The sequence below is a fragment of the Lithobates pipiens genome, unplaced genomic scaffold, assembly GCF_037356315.1.
Source record: "Lithobates pipiens isolate NorthernLeopardFrog02 unplaced genomic scaffold, aLitPip1_a1.2 Scaffold_22, whole genome shotgun sequence".
Taxonomy (NCBI): Eukaryota; Metazoa; Chordata; class Amphibia; order Anura; family Ranidae; genus Lithobates; species Lithobates pipiens.
In genome coordinates this window covers 81,286,644-81,308,416 of record NW_027507784.1, presented here as the reverse complement: position 1 = coordinate 81,308,416, position 21,773 = coordinate 81,286,644, and the positions used below count along the sequence as shown (strand labels likewise).

The following is a 21,773-nucleotide window of genomic DNA, read 5'->3' as shown; positions in this document are numbered from 1 at the left end:
GCAACCAGACTCTGTGGAGGGAGATTTCCGCAGCATATTTGGCAAGAACAGGATCAGTGAAATATTTTTTTTTAATATAAATATTAATTATAGCGTATGCCCCATGCAGGGTCACGTTTACCAGCACGCGGATGAACAGGTGTTCCATGCAGACAGTCGCACCGATGCCAGTTGGGACGTATCGGCTACATAGACACAGTCACTGCTCTCAATTTTGATGGCCTTATTGTACTTTACCACAACAAGACAGCATGCATGGGCGTTCAGTCATGTTGTGGTAAAGCACAGTGGGGCCTCGTTCACATGGTGCAAACTATAGCTTACTCTCATGCAGAACCAGGTTTACCAGCACAGATTTTGCCATGCATTCCTTCCCATTGATGTCAACTGACACAGCAGCTGCACAGGCACTTCTCCCGATTTTGAAATACGTGCAAGTGCTCTGCCCCGAATCCAGACTGCGCGCGCATGGTGAACGTGCACGGATTTCAAAGTTTATGAGCAGTGTCTGTGTCCATGCAGCTACTACATCCCAACTGACTGTACAGACACCTGTGCATCCCCCTGCTGGTAAACATGGTCCTGCATGGACATTTGCTATAGTACGCCCTAGGGATGCACCGATACCTACTGCATCTGTTTCGTTTTCACTTCAGCTGTCAACAATGGTACAAAGCATTGAAAAGTTATTTACGAATGGAATTTTTTTATTTTTGCACTCGAAATGTGTAAAATTATTATTACACAATATTGCAACAAAAGAAGCAAGTGCAATATCTATGACAAGTCAGAATCCATCTTTCATTTATCTCTGGTAAATTCTGGCTGGTTGCCATGGGTGGCTGACCTTTGATATTGGCACTTAGCTTTGTACACCAGCGAAGCTCACTACATTACTGGACAGGCAGACCACACAATTTGACCTCAGAATGCCAAATAAAGTGAAAACAAATACAGAACAGTTCCGTGCTGAGGTAAATGATGGGGGGGTGAGAGAGCCATGAAGAATGTTATGGCTGAATATTTTGAGAAAAGAAACATTTTACAACCAAATGTCTCTTAGGTTCATGTATAATCTTTATAGTTACCCCAGGTAACAAGCACCATTCTTTGAGGCCCTAACTACTACGACTAGGCCCGAGTGACATCACTGGGCCGCCAAATATTGGCCAAGCCTGCAAAATGATTCTCGATCTACAATGTCAGGGCCCCCTCTTTATGCACGTCAAGCCTCTTTAAAAGTGCAGCTGCAGAATGTGTGTGAAAGGTGACAGAAGACCCCCGGCAGGGATCAGTTTGCAACAAACAGCCACAGGTTCTCCATACATCACACAGCGTTTCATGTTTACATCCCTCGGCGTGCCAGGACTTGGCACCTGGTTGAACTGGTTAGAGAATGAACACGAGGTGTATTCCCATAAAAACTGTTCCCCACACATTCTGTTAGACCTGATGCCCCATACACACAATGGGAAATTCCGTCAGGAAAAAAACAAAAAACTAATTAAAAATAAAAAACTTGGATGGTTTTTCCTGACAAATTCCACTCAAGCTTGCCTTGCATACACAGAGTCACACAAAGGTTCTCTGAACTTTCGACTGTCAAGAACGTGGCGACTTAAAACACTACGACGAGCCGAGAAAATGAAGTTCAATGCTTCCAAGCATGCATGATTTTTTGTCCGAATTGCATTTTCGGATAGGAACTATTTTTTTTTTTGGTCGGAAAAAAAGAGAACCTGCTGTCAGTCTTTTGCTGGCTGGAAAAGCAAAAGTCCGATGGAGCATACACACAAGTCGAAATTTCTGACCGAGAGTTCACACTTTTGCTGGCAGAATTTCTGATCGTGTGCATGGGGCATAAGAGTCAATATTGCACAGGCCCCCGTCACTCCTTCGTTTCAAAGCCAGCAACGAAGCAGGTGAGAAAGCAGCCAGGTGTGCGCTAGTCCTGCGATTGCAGAACAAGCTAATTTTTTATAAGTTTGACAGGTCTCCAGAAGTTTGGCATTACCAGGTCACATCTCTGTGATAATATTGTGCAATCACTAAGCAGGCCCCCCCCCCCCAAGAAAAAGCAATAATGGCATGCTGTATTCCATTGGAGGCAAAACAATTAAAAAAATGTTTTTATACAATAATAAATATATATATATATATATATATATACACACACACACACACACATACACACACTTAAATAAAAAAAAATTAAACTGTCAGTGTTGGTTTTTGGCCAAGTGCATCCTGAATCTTCTTGTCGGTGCACTAACACTGGGCATACAATATATCATACACCTGCGTTTACCCGCACAGGGCTGCATCCCCATACAGGCAATTCTCTTGATATCCACTAGGGAAAACCTGCTCTACGGATATAGCCGATGTTTCCCAATGTGACATCCATGTGACATGGGTTCCCAAATACAGACAGTGTGAATTCAGCAACACTAACCCAAGATGTCATATTAGAACACAGTGGCCCAACAGACATCAATGGGGCTGCCTGCACAGGAACGTACAAACACCTCTGCGAGTGAACACAGCCCTGCATGGGCGTACAGTGTTGTATACCCAGCATGCACAAGGCCCAACTACCGTATTTAGCAGTTTATATTTACTAAAATAATTCCATGATCTGCGTACTGTGCGCGACCAGATATAGTGAATGCAGGGTCCTGGGTTTAGTAACACTAATGCTTCTCTAAATTTATTTTGCTTAATGTAAGTCCCCAATTTGACTTTCATTCACCTCTTGCATCCTGAATCTTCTTGTCAGTGCACTAACACTGGGCATACAATATAACATACACCTGCGTTTACCCGCACATCAGAGCTCAAACTGAGGACAGGTTAAGCTGCACATAGAGCCAATCAGTTGAACTAAGTCCAACAAGGAACATGCCGATAGGCATGGAGAGCAGAAAGGATCTCATCTGTTTGCTGCTTTTTCTCTCACTGCCCAGGTAGGAGGGAGGAACAAGTCTAGTATGTATTACTAAACTGCAGCAAAGAAAAATCCACCAGGCAGGGGTTGTTTGTAGCAGAGCTGTGTAAATCTAGGGACTGTATGGACAAAAACGATTGTCAGATGGTTTTACACCTTAATGCATAGAACGCATTAAGGTGAAAAAAAAAAAACCTTAAACCTTTACAACCCTTTAAAGAGAAATTGAAAAATGTATGATCCTTGAACTAGGTTGACTGTGATGATTATGTGTTCTGTAAATATAATACATATAGAGTTTTGTAATGAAATGTTTTATTGTGAATAAAAATTGAAACACAAAAACGGCTTGCATCTACTAGTTCATCTCAGTGGGCTGCTGTATGCAGCAGCTGCGGGTCTTGGGAAGGCAATTGGGTAGAGATTGCAAACACTTAAGGACAGTTGAAGGCCTCCTAAGAGGATTGAATAAAGTGATCACATGGGCATATGTGCAGAACATACATGCGCATGCTTTATACAACCCCTGGTACCTAACCGTGTACAGCCACATCCTTGAATTCATCCAATGGGTGGCTGTATGTAGCAACGACAGGTCCCTGGAAATTGACGCATCAACATGCTGTGTGCTTGAGGCCTTAGAAGTCACAAGGCTGCTCTCAGTGTCTGGCCAAGCACTGGTTATAGCTTGTAGGAGGAGTTTTCACTCTCCTCCGTTTGTCCTATGAGGCTGCAGGACCCGTGACCCTCTGTCTGGACAGTGCCAATTTGCCTTGTGCTGATCACATGCACTCTTCAGTAATACACAATCTGAGCATGTGCAGAGTGTCCCCAAAGCTCTGTTCTGTCAGCAGATAGACTGGGACTGTAGAAGGGGAGGATAAGAAAAAAAAAAAAAAAAAAAGACAGGATCAAACTGTTTTTTTTTCACAAAAACAAAAAGGAAGAGGATTAGGTTCCACAGCGAGTATATCAAACATGCTTTACTGCATACACAGACTTATTTTACTGTTGTGGGTTTAGTAACACTAATGAACAGAGCATTTAGATCTGCTGGAGATCTGTTTAATGCTTGAGAGTGTAATTGGCTACCATGGACCAATCATCTCAAGTCTAAGGCATTAAACAGATCACACTTTTCTCAGCCATATTTCCTTTACAAGTCTGCAAATTAATTAATCAATATGGCCACGATGGCTTTGAAGTGATGACTATGTGAAATTCAATTGAAAAGGACCAAACAAGCATTTTACAACCAGATTTAAAGCTCTTAGTCTACAGACTGGAGACTGAGCGAGAGAACGCTGGAGAGAAGATCAACATTTACTGGTCCTGGGTTCCCTATTAAATGACAAGTCTGGGGGAAAAAAAAAAAAAAAAAAAAAAAAAAAATCACAAAGGTTTGATGGCACTGCGTTTTTATATGACCACCTGCTAGGAATTAACACCGTCTAGCCTGTGAACAAAGGATTCTGGGAAGTCAAACAACAAAAGGCCAAAAAAGTTTGCACAAACTTGTCAAATAAAACTTCTCATATCCTGGCGGGATTAAAGGGCAATTACAATTTGAAAGTATAACTAAAAAGGCATAAAACGTTTTTTTCCGTTTTGAACTGAGTGGAGAGGGATTAGATCACCTGGCATTTTTTATTGCCGTTTGTGTCCCCGTTAGGGAGATTCTCCTTTATGGTGGCAACATCAACGGGAGTGAAAGTCAAAGAAATGTCCAAATTTTGGGTTGTCACGAGAAAAAGGACTAGAGGAGAATTCTTCAAATGGGGGAAATTTCTGGTGACAACCAGGGATTGCCTCATTTCCTGTCTTGGCTATGGGACAGGAAGGGAAATCTCAATGACGGGACATAAGAAGTTTGCCTTATAGTTGGAGAGAAGCCTTTATTCCTCCTGACAATTAATGTAATTGTTTACGGCACAAAATGAAGCGCATGACATCATGCACTTAATTTCGCTCATGTGCAGTATAACAATACTATGAGATCAGTTTAGGTATACAAAGCCATTCACAATTCGGCCCCGAGCTACATCACCAATCTGGTCTCCAAATATCACCCAAGTCGTCCCGTCCGCTCCTCTCAAGCCCTCTCATCTCCTCCTCCCATGTTTGTCTCCAGGATTTCTCCAGAGCCTCTCCTATCCTCTGGAACTCACTACCTCCACTGGTCCCTACCCTCGCTACCTTCAGGCGAGCCTTGAAAACTCATCTCTTCACCGAAGCCTACCATGTCAACTAATCTCCTACCGCTTCCATCAGCTCACTCCCCACAGTTACAGCCTTTTGTACCACCTGCCCCACCTTATTAGATTGTAAGCTCTTCTGAGCAGGGCCCTCTTATATATCTCCTATATTGTAAAGCGCTGCGTAAACTGTTGGTGCTATATAAATCCTGTATAATATTAATAGGTATGGGATTTCCCTGAAGGAAACAATGTTGCCTTTCTAGGGTGCATCTGGGCAACGTCACCACCATGTTCAAGGGAATAAGGAAGTTGAGAAAAAAAAAAAAAGAAGAAGAAGAAGAAGAAGAAGTTAGGCAATCTCACATCAGGAGTTCTACTTTAAGCTTGTATAGAATGAAGAAAAATTGATTTCTAGGGACACTCAGGGTGCACACCTTCATCAGATCCCAAGAGAACAAACAAACATTCATGCATGGACCCATTAAAAAAAAAAAGGAAAAAAAGGAAACTGGTTCCCTCTCATTGGTCAGAACCGCTCAACTTCTGTGCCTGTATGCCACCGGGTCAACCGGCCACCTTCAGGTGAGGGCCAGCACATACAGGAACATTTACCTGCTCTACCACCTTCACCACCTAGACATCAGTCGGTTCTTTTTAAAAGTTGTCCACAGACAAGACTAGCAACCAGATTGAGCAAGGATCACCCGATGCCTACAGACACCTTAAAAGAAGAACCCCAGCATTCCAATCACTACAAATAGCTCACCTGGGCCAAGCTGGCCATTATACTGGTTACCCTGAAAGAAAATAGAAGTGTCAACAGAACAAATGGAAGATTTACATTTAAAATACTAAAATGGCCCCAATTAGCCCGACAATGACAAGCCTGATCAATAGTCATGGTAAGTGACGCGCCTCCCCCCCAGGTATTACACCTCCATTAGCACAAATGGCTGCTGACCACCTGTGAACGGCAGGCCGTCAACTCATTAACATGTAAATCTCACCTTTTGGAAAGCATTGTTTGTTTCCAGGGAGATTATCCAACCCTACTATATCCATATGAAAGTCAAAGTCAACCTGCCCCCCCCTCAGGTGTTTACATGTAAGACAGGAACCACCCTCCTCCAGACATGTGGCGGCCAGCAGCCATCAAACAGAAGCTGCACTTCATGTTCTTTACTGCAATCACATGAGTCGCTTATCTCCCAACAGCCGATAACAATGGAGGAGCCGGGAGGGGTCATCCACTCTGAAGGACTTTCCTGTATTTGCTTTTCCAAATGGTTGTCCAAGTCTACAAAAAGTTTAAAGTGAAACTATAGCTCTTTTATTGTGAAGATTTAGAGCCGGTTCACACAGCGGGCGATGCGAGGCGACACGACTCGCCTCGCAAGTCGCCCCCGTTCTGTACAATGGAACCGTTCTGAGAGGAGCGACTCGAGTCGCTCCGACTCAGAAAAAAGGTTCCTGTACTACTTTTGGGCGACCTCGGGGCGACTTGCATTGACTTCTATACAGAAGTCATTTGCAAGTCGCCGCTGAGGCCGCGGCGAGGCAAGTCGGAGTCGCCTCGCCTGCAGTGTGAACCGGCCCTTACAGCCAAAAGTTTTAAGAATGACACAAATATTTAAAAAAATAAAAATAAAAAAAATAAATAAATTTCACAAAATCTGTGGCTTCAGCGGTTTAGATTTTTGTCAGACGTTACCATCAACCAACTACTGGGCCACATCCTGACTGATGGCACCCAATTCTTTTTATGAATTTATGAGGGGTTTTTGTTCACCCGCCTCTTGAGGCTTGACCACAAATTCTCAATGTGATTAAGGTCTGGGGACTTTCCTGGCCATGGACCCAACAATTGACATATTTTGTTACCCAAGCCACTTAGTTATCACTTTTGCCTTATGGCAAAGTGCTCCATCATGCTGGAAAAGGCATTGTTCCACAAACTGTTCTTGGATGGTTGGGAGAAGTTGCTCGGAGGAAGTTTTTGTACCATTCTTTATTCACGGCTGTGTTCTTAGCCCTTGTACACACGGTCAGAGATTCAGACAACCAAATCCGTCGGAGTAATTCCGATGGATTATTTCCGGAAGAGGTCCGGAAGTGATGTTGCATACACACGGTCGGACAAAGTTGTCGGAAAAACCGATTGTACATTACGCGATGACGTTATTTCGTTACGACGGGACTACGTTCAGGCTAGTAGCCAATAGCTTTGGTCTAGGAATTTGATCTGAGCATGCGTGGCACTTTGCCCGTCGGAGTAGGCACACATGATCGGAGTATGTCCGATCGGAGTATTTTGTCGGAAAATTTTACCGGCAAGTTGGAAAAGTTGGTCCGTTGGATATTCTGACGGAAACAGTCCGATGCAGACCACACACACAGTCGGAATATCCAACAAAACGGTCCGATAGGACACATTCCGTCTGAATCTTTGACCGTGTGTACAAGGGCTTAGACAAAATTGTAAAAGAGCCCACTCCCTTGGCTGAGAAGCATCCCCACACATGAATGGTCTTAGGAAGAATTTTTTATTTTTTTTTGGATGCCCCAAACAATCGGAAAAGGGGTTCAGAGAAAGTGACTTTACCCCAGTTCTCAGCAGTCCAATCCCTGTACGTTTTGCAGAATATCTGTCGGATGTGGAGTGACGTGGCTGCCCTTCTCGACTCCAGGCCAACCTCCAAAAGTCTTCGCCATTCCTGAGCAAGCTCTGCCCTGGTGGTGCCCCTATCCCGCAGCTGAATCAATGGTCCTGGTGCTTGCTGGACTTTCTTGGGCACCCTGAAGCCTTCTTCACAAATGCAGCGGAAATGGGGTTTTTTCATGGAATAAGTTCATTTTCATGGCAAAGAGGGACTTTGCAATTCATTTGACCACTCTTTATAAAATTCTGGAGGATATACAATTCTCCATCATAAAAACTGAGACAGCAGACTTTGTGAAAATTAATCTGTCTCTTAAAACTTTAGGCCACGGCTGTACTATAGGCTTAATTCACAAAGCTACACACCAGGATAAGGATTCTTTATCTATAGAGTAAGCTATTTCCAGAAGAGTCCATGAGATGTGAAATCTGTTACAGTGGAACTAAACCCATCAATTAAATCAAAAAACCAAGCATTTGGGAGTGCCAACTGTCACACAGGCTTGTGCACTCAGCCAAACTGTCAAAACAGCTGGAGTCCTAACTGATAACATGTGCAGCACAGTTGCAGATCAGAGGCTAAGATGGCAGCTTCCTTGGCTGAAAAGAATAGGAGTGTTTAGTTCCACTTTAAAGTTTTATGAATGGTCTGTTTGGCAATGAAGTTCTAGCCTAGCCCTGTACACAGAGCTGCACATGCGTGGGAAATTATGCCATCACAGGCAACCAATCAAAAACAGCCATAGATGGGTTTTGGATAGAGAGAATAGAATTAGAACATCTGTCCAGTTTGTATTGCTGTCCCCGATTAGTAGCCTAACCCTCTGCATTGGTCCTGATGACCACTGTCTAACCCAGAGGTGCCCAACCTGCGACCCTTCAGTATATGGCAGTAATGGTGAACCTTGCCCCCCCCCCCCCCCCCCCAGATGTTTTGGAACTACATTTCTCATGATGCTCATGCACTCTGCAGTGCAGTTGAGCATCAAAGGAAATGTAGTGTCAAGGTTTGCCATCACTGGTCTATGGCATGTGGCCCTTGTACCTCCGCAGTGTGTAATGGGAACATCGATCCCTACTGCCTCATGCAACATGTTCCCAGCTTCAGATTGTCAAAAGTTGACAACCACTTTTCTTCTAGACAAAAAAGCTCTAATATAATTTGCCCATGGTTTTGTTTGACGGCTTCACGCTTTTTTTTTTTTTTTTTTGAAGTGGTGCATTAAAGTGGTTGTAAACCCTTACAAACCACTTTGACCTACAGGTAAGCCTAGATTAAGGCTTACCTGTAGGTCCAAGAAATATCTCCTAAACCTACATGGTTTAGGAGATATTTACTAAAAAGACAGGCATGCGCCGCGCAAGCGCACTATCGCCGTTAGCAGCATGCCGCTGCCAATAGCGATATGCCGTTGGTGGTGGCTCCCATGCATATGCGTGACCTTATCGCTGCGAGTGGCCAGAGCAGCGATACCCGGAAGAAGATGGGGACAGCGGTGACATCGCTGGCTCCTGTGTCAGGTAAGTGACATATAATGCAATGCATAGTTGCAGGGAGACAAAGAAGTAAACCCATCAGGGTTTACTTCCTCTTTAAAGCGGGAGTCTGCCGTTTTTTTTTTTTTTTTTTTAAGTCAGCAGCTACAAATACTGCAGCTGCTGACTTTTAAAATAAGGACGACACTTACCTGCCCAGTACGCCCGCGATGTCGGCACCCGAAGCCGATCTCTCAATCGTCTCTCGGGTGCTGCCGCCGCCATCTTGGGTATGGGAATCAGGAAATGGAGCCTTGCGGCTTCACTTCCCGGTTCCCTAGTGCGCATGCGCGAGTCGCGCTGCGCAATAAGGATTGTCCCCGCTGTCTCTGGGATCCGTGTGTTTCCCAGCAGACAGCGGGGGACCCGCAGGAAGTGTCGTAAATATCTGCAGATTCTGCGGATTTCTATGCCGGAAGTGGGTGCAGATACCTGTACAGTACAGGTATCTGCACCCCCCTCCCCCCTTGAAAGGTGCCAATTGTGGCGCCGGGGGGGGGGGGGGGAGAGGGTTCCAATGAGCGGAAGTTCCACTTTAGGGTGGAGCGCCGCTTTAACTTGTATATTACCACAACATGCACCCCCAGGTAATGTAGCGCCACGGCGCACACCACCATACGCGCACCTTCTTGGCTCATTCGTAGGATCTGCGAGATGCCAAGAACGGGTCTGGAGCCAAGATGACATAACCACATGTATGAGGCTTGCCGCAGGCAATCAGTATTTGGAGATAGAGGCAGAGAACACAGCATTGACATCACCTGGACCCACCACCGGTGGAGGACAGGAGAGATGGAAGTAGTTGTGCACCATAACCTGCAGAAATTATGTGAAAAAGCTCATCCCCACCAATGAAGCTCCTACTTTAACCACCACAGGTTTGCATTATGTAGCTAACCATCCTCCCTTCACTCTCAGAATTCCTTTCTTAAATCAAGGGAGGTGAACTAAACTTTTCCGACCCGGTCACAGATCAGGACCAGCCTCTCATTTTTGAACACTCTGCAAAAGTTGAGAAAACCAGCGTGCGGCCCCATAGGAAGAATCCTTCCCCGGCTGTCCTCAGATCACTCCTCGGAGGGGTGCAGAGGTTTTTAGGTCGGAGTCTGCAGGTTGCTGTAGTCTCATTGTCAGGCGGGGTCCTGGTTTCTTTCAGCGCACTGAAAGAGGAATATTTGCGCCCCAGGGGCACACAATCCTAGCAAAGTGGAAGGGGGAACAAAAGGCCAAGAATGCTGTTGGGGAAGGGGAAAGGTGGGGGTGGGGGGTGCAGGGAGGTCAAAGGCTACATCTGGGAGAACTTTGGAAGGCGGAACATTTACTAAAAAGCGCACAAAGCTCGTATTCATGGAAGAGCGCGGCTCCCGTGCCAATAATGAGCCTCGTGCCCTTTTGGGCACCAGAGCTAGCAATCTAAAAATTCCACTACATCCAGAAAACGAATTCTCTGTCAATCATCCCATATAAAAAACATCTTAGGGCATTTACATTTTTTTTTTATTACCAAATAATTTAATTTTAAAAATAAACTATTCTATTAAAAAAAAAAAAAAAAAAAATCATATAATAGTATTTTTTTTAATAAAATGTATTTATTAATGCAAATAAAATATTTTATTAGTGGGAAAAAAAACTCAGATTTTATTATTAAAGTTTGTATAATTATATATTTTTTTTAATAGAATATAAGATTTTATGATTGATCTAATATTATCATCATCATCATCATCCCCCCCCATTCAGAACCTGATGATCCCAGAGAAGACACTTGCATTTCTAGGCATACAAGTGTATGAAGTTAAACAGAATCCAAAACTGAAAATGCCAATTGCCTGGTTGAAATGCTAATATACTTTAACACCTGGCAAGCAAGCGGATCAAGAGAGCCGGTTAAACATTGGACCCCGCCTCTAGTTGCTCCAAGAGGACAGCTATGACAGCCTGGCAATTAGCATTTTGAAAAAAAAAAAAAAAAAAAAAAAAAAAAAAAAAAGAAGAAGAAGGGGTCAGCAGTGAACAAGTTTCTCGTTAGGAGGGTCCTTAAAATCTGAGCTGACTGCAATACAGAAGCTGCAAATACTATTTCTAAAAATACTACCTGCCTGGCTCTCCTACTTGAGACCAGGGACAAGCATGCAGGTCAAGACAGTCTGAACTTTTCCTGTATGCCTGCGACGCAGAAGGGACTGAAGCCACTCGATCAGCATGACAGCCAGGGAGTCGTTATCCCACAAGAGGGAACCAGCAATGGCAACCTCCCTTACACCCAGTGCTCTATAGTTTCCTCTCCCCGGCAGATCTGAATACAGAAGCATTGAGCTGTATTGGCTCAGAAAGGAATGCAGAAGACCTACACTCGGGGGAAGCCTGGAGGAGGAGAAGTTTGGATAGTCTGAGGACAAGGAGCAAACAATGAGAAGGCCGGCCATGAACTTCACCTGATGTCCTACACAGGACAATGGGAAGGACCATGATAGAAGACAAAGCTTACCACCGACTAGAAGTCCACCACTGACTCCAGCCTGAAGGGTGGCCATACACATAACAAACGCACATCCTCTTGAAGACTGGAAACCAATCACATGAACTGGAAATATTGGTCCGAGGACTAACTAAAAATATTGCATGAGATGCAATCCACAAAGCTAAGGGCTCACCATACAATAGGAGGACCTGCCCAATCAAGGAAGGTCCTTCTGCATCGTTCTTGCTAGATCTAAAAGGCCATCCATACACAATACAATCAGATCACGCAATCTCCCTGAAATGTACCAAAACTATGGAACATTGATAGAGTCTCCCCCTAACTGCAGAAATCTATGTCCAAAAGAGTACATGAAACATTTTTGACACATTCGTCATGTGAATGGCAGTCTGTTCACATTAATGCTCTGCCCCATGTGTGTACTGCGAGGAAGAGCCAGAAAAAGTAGTTTTTTTTTTTTTGTTTTTTTTTACTATAAATGTGTGTCAATATTGCCAAAAAAATTCATCTTTATAGAGAGAGGGAAAAAAAAAAAAAAAAAAAAAGTATAATATATATATATATATATATATATATATATATATATTCCCCCTTATTTTTAATCTGGGCAGGTGTGTGTGTTTATATATATATATATATATATATATATATATATATATATATATATATATATATATATATATAATTACACACTTTTTAATAGAAGAAGAATAAAACTATTCACCCCCTTAATTTTTAAAAGTGTGCGTGTGTGTAATAGTTTTATTCTTCTTCTTTTAAACAGTGTGTTTTACATTCCTTCCCACTTGCTTAATTTAAAAAAAAAATCAGACCAAATATAACAAAAAAATAAATACAGAATTCATCTTCTAGATTCCCAGATTTTTTTTAAGTTTTGGCATCTAAAAAGGATAAAATTATATGTGACATTTTAACTTTATAATTTCTCCAATTAAATGAAAATAAAACCACACACACACACAACAAGGTGTAAGAGAAAAAAAATAAAATAAAGATATATAAATTTATAGTTTCCCCCACTCCTATTTTTTAATTTGATCAGCTATAAAGAATAAATAATAGAGTGATTTGGATCACTGAAAGAAGTTTCCAATTCTATTTTAGAGCACCCCTCCCCCTCCTCTCCCCGGTTCGATCCCGGTAAACAGTGACCGGTGTCGGTCAGACATCGCTCGTCTCCCCCCTCCATACACACACAGACCGATCTCATCCTCCATATATACACTGCTCACCTCTACCCCCCGGTACAGCCTGCTCTCTCTCTCTCCGGTCCGGTCGCCCGTGCGATTTCTTTAGCGCCAATCCAGTGATTAAACAAAGGCTGCAGCGTGCGATCTCTAGTCACGTGACCCGGGGGATCCCGGGGATGTATGGGCGGGGCCGAACCCTGTGGAGGGTCTCCCCGCCCACCAAGTTCAGGATTTGGGGAAGGAGGTCTATAGACAAAGAGGAGACCCCCCTCCCCTCCCCCCCTACTACTCTCCTCCCCTCCCCCCTCTGTCAGTGTACGTACAACACACCGAACTATACCTAACTACCCACAACTTTCCTCCCTACACCTATACAGGCTCTGCAGGGTCTTTATTCATTTATAGGGGGGCTTATTAAAGAACATTTATATAAAAATATTTTTTATATAGATATATATTTATATATATATAGATTTATATATCAATATATATAATCTATATAGCTATATAGAAAAAAAAAGATAATATATATATATATATATATTATCTTTTTTTTTCTAGCTATATAAAAAAAAATAATAATATATATATATATATATATATATATAAATATAGATAATATTTATATATACAAATAGATATCTTTTATTATATAGCTATAATATATATATATATATATATATATATATATATATATATATATATATATATATATATTATAGCTATATAAATTATATATATATATATTCAGGGTCTGGGTATGTCTAAGATTACATCTTTAAAGTTAAATGTATTTATTTTTTCCAGTTATTATTATTATTATTAGTTCTGCATTCTTAGCACATGAAATCGCAGATCACATGACCTCAGTGAGTCGCTGATCGTGCATCTGCAAAAAGAAAAAAAAACAGAATATTTCCCCCTCCCCCGGTCACCTCCATATGTGAATGAGCCCCTTTAATATATTTGCCGTACGTTTAACACACACACGTTTCAGTCCTCATTTGCGCCGTGCGATTTTCTGTCCATCGATTACAAGGAATACTGTTCTATTCTATGGTTCCCGCCATTCCTGCATCCCTCTCTATTGTGCATTTTGCTAAAAAAATTTAAAAAAAGTACAGGGTTTGTTTTTGAGTGTAGGTTTTTGGCCCTATGAACCTCTATAGGAGTGTGAAAAAAAAAAAAAAAAAAAAGCAAACTGAAAAATACACAATAAAATGCAGAGGAAGAAGAGTAGATCCAGCCGCAAGATTTGATTGGCTGACATTCGCACAGCTGCGTGGAACAGGTCGTTTGCTGCGTTCATAGGCGACTGAACGCCATCTCTGGGCACAGCGGCGCTCTGTGCTGTAGCTGTATACAAAGTGGTTGGGACGTTTTTCCTGCGTTTTGACGCAAGAGAAATGTTTCCATTTAAATCCTATGGGACTCTTCACACCACTGAGTTCCCGGTGCAGAAAACCGCACCAAAAACGCGGCTTTCCATTAAAACAAATGGAAAAAACGCACAGTGATTTGCGATTTTGGTTCGTTTCTGAGTAACGTGTCCATTTTTTCACAGCAGCAGGCAACCCAAAAAGGCACCAGAAACACATCTGAAACACAGAAAAATCGCCGCAAAAAAATTTATATGCATTTTTACGGAAATTTTGCTACAGAGCAGTGTGAAAGGGCCCATAGATGTGGTGACTGCATTTGTTTTCTTTTTCCTTTATTTTCACCTGGTGATCCCGCCAGTAACACCTTTCCTGTCCTCGGGGTGACAACTGTACTGTATCTATGAAGGAGCAGCATTGTCACCCTAAGGCTACTTTCACACTGATCTACCGCAAAAAACGCATATGTGTTTTTGATGCATGTTTAGCGTGCTTATGGTGCGTTTGTGGTGCATTTTTTAAAGGACATGCGACTCAGAAACTGCACTAAAAACTCATTGCGGGTGTATTTTTTGAGACTTTTTTTTTTTCCTTTTTTATGTGTTAGGTGTTTTTGCCACATTTTCCATTGATTTCAATGGGGAAGTGCGTTTTTGGTGCTTTCTTTTAACTGACATGCTCCAAAAATGTGGCAATGAAGCATTATTCTTGAGCTTTTCTGGTGCTTTTTATTTATTTTTTAACACAAAACTGCTCATTTTCCACCACCATCACCCTGGCAAAGGTACCACCACCACTCCACTCAACTCCGAGCACCATCCCTTGAAACCTTTGCCAGGGTGGCGGTACCTATGGCGGGGTGGCGGTACCTATGACAGGGGTGGTGGTACCTATTGCAGGGTGGCTGTACCTATGCCGGTGTGGCGGTACCCATGGTGGAGTATCGGTACCTTTGCCAGGGAGGCGGTACCCATGTTTCTATGGCGGGGTAGCGGTACCTTTGCCGGGGTGACGCTACCTATGTACCTATGGCGGGGTGGCGGTACCTTTGCCGGGGCGGCGGTAACTATGTACCTATGACAGAGTGGCAGTACCTTTGCCGGAGTGGTGGTACCTATGTACCTATGCAGAGTGGTGGTACCTTTTCCAGAGTGGCAGTACTTATGGCGGGGTGGCAGTGCCTTTGCCAGGGTGGCAGTACCTATGTACCTATGGCAGGGGGGCGGTACCTATGTTGGGGTGGCGGTATCTATGGCGGGGTGGCGGTACCTATGGCGGGGTGGCGGTACCTTTGCCAGGGTGGCTATACCTATGTACCTATGGTGGGGTGGCAGTACCTGTGTATCTATGGCGGGGTGGCGGTACCTATGGCGGGGTGGCGGTACCTATGGCGGAGGTGGTGGTAGCTATGGCGGAGTGGCGGTACCTTTGCCGGGGTGGTGATACCTATGTACCTATGGCAGGGTGGCAGTACCTATGTCGGGGTGGCAGTACCTTTGCCGGGGTGGTGGTACCTATGTACCTATGGCGGGGTGGCAGTACCTATGCCAGAGTGGCGGTACCTTTGCCAGGGTGGCAGTACCTATGCCGGGGTGGCGGTACCTATGACGGGGTGGTGGTAAATATGACGGGGTGGTGGTACATATGACAGGGTGGCGGTACCTATGATGGGGTGGCGGTACCTATGATGGTGTGGTGGTACCTATGCTGGGATGGCGGTACCTATGCCAGGGTGACAGAACCTATGGTGGGGTGGCAGTACCTATGCCGGGGTGGCAGTACCTATGGCGGGGTGGCGGTATCTATGCGGGGCCTCAGGGATGTCCTACACCACGGTCTGGTCTTTGTTTTTACAACTGGAAGTCTTTATCTTAGAAAGCTTACATTTCTAGAAACCAGATCTCGGCACATCTGGACTAACAAGGGCCCAGACTGCGCTCAGACATCAACCATTTACCTCATTTGGCACACAAAGAAATAACACAAAATGAGATTATTCAACATCAGAGGCCTGCGGGAGCCCCGAAGAGCCAATCAGATACAAGAAATTCATGTGGGAGCTGCTGAATGCTGATTTTTGATTTGTTGGTGAGGGTGACTACACACCTCTGGTCCTGGGGGACGGGGTAGATCATCAGCTGTGTTTTTTTTTTAGGTCAACTAATACGACTGAAATCACCTTCTCTATAGTTCTGCAATGTGTTCTTTTTTGCCTTCCCTGTTTTTTTCATTTCCCCCTTTATCAACATTCTAATAAAAATATTAAAATAAAACCTTTCTATTTTCATTATGTGCCATATTTTAGACTCAGTGGTGACATCACTGAGTCTCTGCAGTTCTCTATGCAATGCAGCCAGATCATGGCTGGGGGAGGGGCTCTATGTTATAGGGAAGAGGAGAGGGGGAGGTGTTCTACAGGAGTAGAAAGTGGGGGCAGAAATAGAGGGAGCAATGGAGGAATGGGGGCAGAAAGAGAGGGAGCAAAAGAGGAGTGGGGGCAGAACTAGGGAGCGCAATGGAGGAGCGGGAGCAATGGAGAAGAGGGAGCAGAAAGAGGGGGGCAGCAATAAAGTGAGGGCAGAAAGAGGGGGAGCACTGGAGGAGCAGGGGAAGAAAGAGAGGGAGCAATGGAGGAGATCGGGCAGAGAGGGAGCAATGGAGGAGATTGGGCAGAAAGAGAGGGAGCAATGGAGGAGATCGGGCAGAAAGAGAGGGAGCAATGGAGGAGATGGGGCAGAAAGAGAGGGAGCAATGAAGGAGCGGGGAAGAAAGGGAGGGAGCAATGAAGGAGCGGGGAAGAAAGGGAGGGAGCAATGAAGGAGCGGGGGCAGAAAGAGAGGGAGGAAAGTAGGAGTGGGGGCAGAAAAAGAGGGAGCAATGGAGGAGAGGGGGCAAAAAGAGAAGTAGCAATGGAGGAGTGGAGGCCAGAAGGAGAGGGAGCAATGGGGTGGCAGAAAGAGAGGCAGCAATGGAGGAGCGGGGACAGAAAGAGGGAGGAAAGAAGGAGTGGGGGCAGAAAAAGAGGGAGCAATGGAGGAGCCGGGGCAGAAAGAGAGGGAGCAATTGATGAGCGGGGTGAAAAAGAGAGGCAGCAATGGAGGAGTGGAAGCAGAAAGAGAGTAAGCAATGAAGGAGCTGGGGCAGAACGAGAGGAAGGAAACAAGGAGTGGGGGCAGAAAGAGAGGGAGCAATGGAGGAGTGGGGGCAGAAAGAGAGGGAGCAATGAAGGAGTAGGGGCAGAAAGAGAGGGAGCAATGGAGGAGCGGGGGCAGAAAGAGAGGCAGCAATGGAGGAGCGGGGTGAAAAAGAGAGGCAGCAATGGAGGAGTGGAGGCCAGAAGGAGAGGGAGCAATGGAGGAGGGGAAGCAGAAAGAGAGGCAGCAATGAATGAGCTGGGGCAGAACAAGAGGAAGGAAACAAGGAGTGGGGGCAGAAAGAGAGGGAGCAATGGAGGAGTGGGGGCAGAAAGAGAGGGAGCAATGAAGGAGTAGGGGCAGAAAGAGAGGGAGCAATGGAGGAACAGGGGCAAAAAGAGAGGCAGCAATGGAGGAGTGGGGGAAGAAAGAGAGGGAGCAATGGAGGAGTGGGGGAAGAAAGAGAGGCAGCAATGGAGGAGTGGGGGAAGAAAGAGAGGGAGCAATGGAGGAGTGGAGGCAGAAAGAGAGGGAGCAATGGAGGAGTGGGGCAGAAAGAGAGGGAGCAATGAAAGAGCGGGGGCAGAAAGAGAGGGAGGAAAGAAGGAGTGGGGGCAGAAAAAGAGGGAGCAATGGAGGAGAGGGGGCAAAAAAGAGAGGGAGCAATTGAGGAGCAGAAGCCAGAAGGAGAGGGAGCAATGGAGGAGCAGGGGCAGAAAGAGAAGCAGCAATCGAGGATTGGAGGTCAGAAGGAGAGGGAGCAATGGGGGGGGCAGAAAGAGAGGCAGCAATGGAGGAGCGGAGACAGAAAGAGGGAGGAAAAAGGAGTGGGGGCAGAAAAAAAGGGGACAATGGAGGAGCGGGGGCAGAAAGAGAGGGAGCAATTGAGGAGCGGGGTCAAAAAGAGAGGCAGCAATGGAGGAATGGAGGCCAGAAGGAGAGGGAGCAATGGAGGAGGGGAGGCATAAAGAGAGGCAGCAATGAAGGAGCTGGGGCAGAACGAGAGGGAGAAAACAAGGAGTGGGGGCAGAAAGAGAGGGAGCAATGAAGGAGCGGGGGCAGAAAGAGAGGGAGCAATGGAGGAGCGGGGGCAGAAAGAGAGGGAGCAATGGAGGAGCAGGGGCAGAAAGAGAGGCAGCAATGGAGGAGTGGAGGCAGAAACAGAAGAAAAAAGGGCAGAAAGAAAAGGAGGAAGGGGGTGTAAGATGAGAGAGATTTGGGGGTGGGGGGTTGGGAGGGGGGTTTGGTAAGAAAGGGTACCAAAGGAAAAGAGGGATTTAGGACAACAGGAGGTGAAAGAATGGCAGAAAGAGAAGAAAGAGGGGCAGGAAAGAAGAAGTGGGTTAAAAAGAGAGGGATTTAGGACAGGGGTGAGAGAAGTAGTGCAGAAACAGAAGAAAGGAGGGTGGGACAGAAGTGGAGGAGGGGTAGAAAGAGAAGGATTTAGAACACCGGGAGAGGAAAGTAGGTCCGAAAGGGAAGAAAGAAGGGCAAAAAGAGAGGAAGTAGGTTAAGAGAAGAGAGATTTAGAACCAAAAAAAAAAGGGGGGGGGGGGGGTAGGACAATAGGAGAGGAAGGTATGGCAGAAGATAGGGAAGTAGGACAGAAAAAAGGGTGAAAAATAGGTTAGGAAGAGAGGCAAGTAGGGCATGGAGAGGGTGGAAAGTAGGTTAGAAATACAAGGAAGTAGCTTAGAAAGAGAGGAATGTGGGATAAAAAGAGAGGACAATAAAAAGGGAGAAAAGTAGGTACGAATGAGAGAGAAATAGGGCAGGAAGAGAAGGGGCAGAAAGTAGGGAAATAGGTTAGAAAGGAAGGGAAGTTGGTTAGAAAGGAAGGGAAGTTGGTTAGAATGAGAGGAAAGATGGTTAGAATGAGAGAACTATTAGATAGAAAAAGAGAAAAGCAAGTCACAAAGAGAGGGAAGTAGAAAGAGAGGGACACGGGATAGAAAGAAAGGGGGGGGGGTGGTAAGTCAGAAAGAGAGGGAAGTAGAAAGAGAGGGACACGGGGTAGAAAGAAAGGGGGGGGTGGTAAGTCAGAAAGAGAGGGAAGTAGGTTAGAAAGAGCGGGCTCTGGGGCAGGAAGAGATGGAAGAAAAGCGTGGTGTAAAGTACATGACATAGGAAGAGGGTTAATCCCATTCTGTCACTCTGCCAGCCCACACTTGTTCCGCCTCAGAGCACCACATAATACTTTTTGGATCAGACCAATTCATCTTTCTAATCCTGTTATTGCTACTAAGTAGTGATGGCCGAACGGTTCGCCCGGCGGTCGTTTCGCGGCGAATTTCCGACTTTCGCCGTCCGCGGGTTCGAACGCCTTTTTCCGTCGTTCGCCCCGGCGGACTTACGTGTTTAATGTATACAAGAACTTTAACCTTTCGTGACACGTTTATCATGTGTTACAGGACAACCAATTGAGACATGACAGCTCATGGACACTTGGACATTCCCCCTAACCTATAAATACACCCGATCCGGTGGCCATTTTACATTCTTTCTTCTGTCACTGTAGGGAAAGGATCCTGTGTGGAGTAGGGACAGAGAAAACGCTAGCTATTTGGTACACAAAAGTTCTTTTCAGGACTGGTATAGGTGTTAGGTCAGCAGCCTGAGTTTCTTTTGTCAGTTTAGATAAAGGGACAGAGCGCTGTATGCTGCTATTTTAGGGACAGCTCAGCCAGATTAGTCTTTCTTCATCATCATCATCATCATCATCATTAGCTGTTACTATCAGGTCCACAAAAGAGCTGTTCCAGCTAATCGTTCCAGCCTACTCTTTTTTGCCAATTTGTATAGGGACAGGCAGGAAGCAGTGTGTCAGGCAGTGAGGATAATTTTAAAGACTTGCTGTTACTATTAGTTCCACAAAGGTTCTTTTCAGGACTGGTATCAGTGGTACGGTAATAGGCTTGTACACGTATAATATTCTTTCTTCCAAATATAGAAAGAATATTATACTTGACTGCTGCCCTTCTGCTGCAGTCTGCTAATCATTCACAACTCACTTGTTCCACAAAGCTCTTTATCAGGACTGGTAACTTGGTCTGTCTAGGGTGCTACGGTACATAGGCTTGGGTGCGGTACAGTCTGCTGTTCTGTAAGGACCGCTATCGGTCCACAATACATAGGGTTGCCGTGCACTACTGCTGACCGCTGCCCTATACTGCAGCAGTCCTTCATTGGTATAGGGACTGACGTACAGTCTGCTAATCACTAACACACAACCTGCTTGGTCCACAAAAGTTCTTATAAGGACTGGTAACTTGGTATAGGGTGCTACGGTACATAGGCCTGAGTGCGTTACAGTCTGCTGTTCTGTAAGGACCGCTATCGGTCCACAATACATAGGGTTGCCGTGCACTACTGCTGACCGCTGCCCTATACTGCAGCAGTCCTTCAGCGGTATAGGGACTGACGCACAGTCTGCTAAACACTAACACACAACCTGCTTGGTCCACAAAAGTTTTTATAAGGACTGGTAACTTGGTATAGGGTGCTACGGTACATAGGCCTGAGTGCAGTACAGTCTGCTGTTCTGTAAGGACCGCTATCGGTCCACAATACATAGGGTTGCCGTGCACTACTGCTGACCGCTGCCCTATACTGCAGCAGTCCTTCATTGGTATAGGGACTGACGTACAGTCTGCTAATCACTAACACACAACCTGCTTGGTCCACAAAAGTTCTTATAAGGACTGGTAACTTGGTATAGGGTGCTACGGTACATAGGCCTGAGTGCGTTACAGTCTGCTGTTCTGTAAGGACCGCTATCGGTCCACAATACATAGGGTTGCCGTGCACTACTGCTGACCGCTGCCCTATACTGCAGCAGTCCTTCATTGGTATAGGGACTGACGTACAGTCTGCTAATCACTAACACACAACCTGCTTGTTCCACAAAAGTTCTTATAAGGACTGGTAACTTGGTATAGGGTGCTACGGTACATAGGCCTGAGTGCGTTACAGTCTGCTGTTCTGTAAGGACCGCTATCGGTCCACAATACATAGGGTTGCCGTGCACTACTGCTGACCGCTGCCCTATACTGCAGCAGTCCTTCATTGGTATAGGGACTGACGTACAGTCTGCTAATCACTAACACACAACCTGCTTGGTCCACAAAAGTTCTTATAAGGACTGGTAACTTGGTATAGGGTGCTACGGTACATAGGCCTGAGTGCGTTACAGTCTGCTGTTCTGTAAGGACCGCTATCGGTCCA

General features: G+C 45.1%; 1 protein-coding gene across 2 annotated transcripts in view; it reads right to left on the bottom strand.

Moving 5' to 3' along the window:
* The window catches only part of LOC143923863 (gap junction gamma-1 protein-like), a 56,039-nt gene that overhangs the window by 17,706 nt on the left and 16,560 nt on the right, over nt 1–21,773 (bottom strand). The window contains exon 1 of one of the 2 annotated variants that reach the window (XM_077447790.1): nt 13,079–13,205. The exons of the other annotated variant lie outside the window; for it this stretch is intronic. The gene's annotated coding sequence lies outside the window, so the exon portion shown is untranslated. Of the gene's footprint in view, nt 1–13,078; nt 13,206–21,773 lie in introns of those variants that run through there. 2 annotated transcript variants of the gene reach the window in all.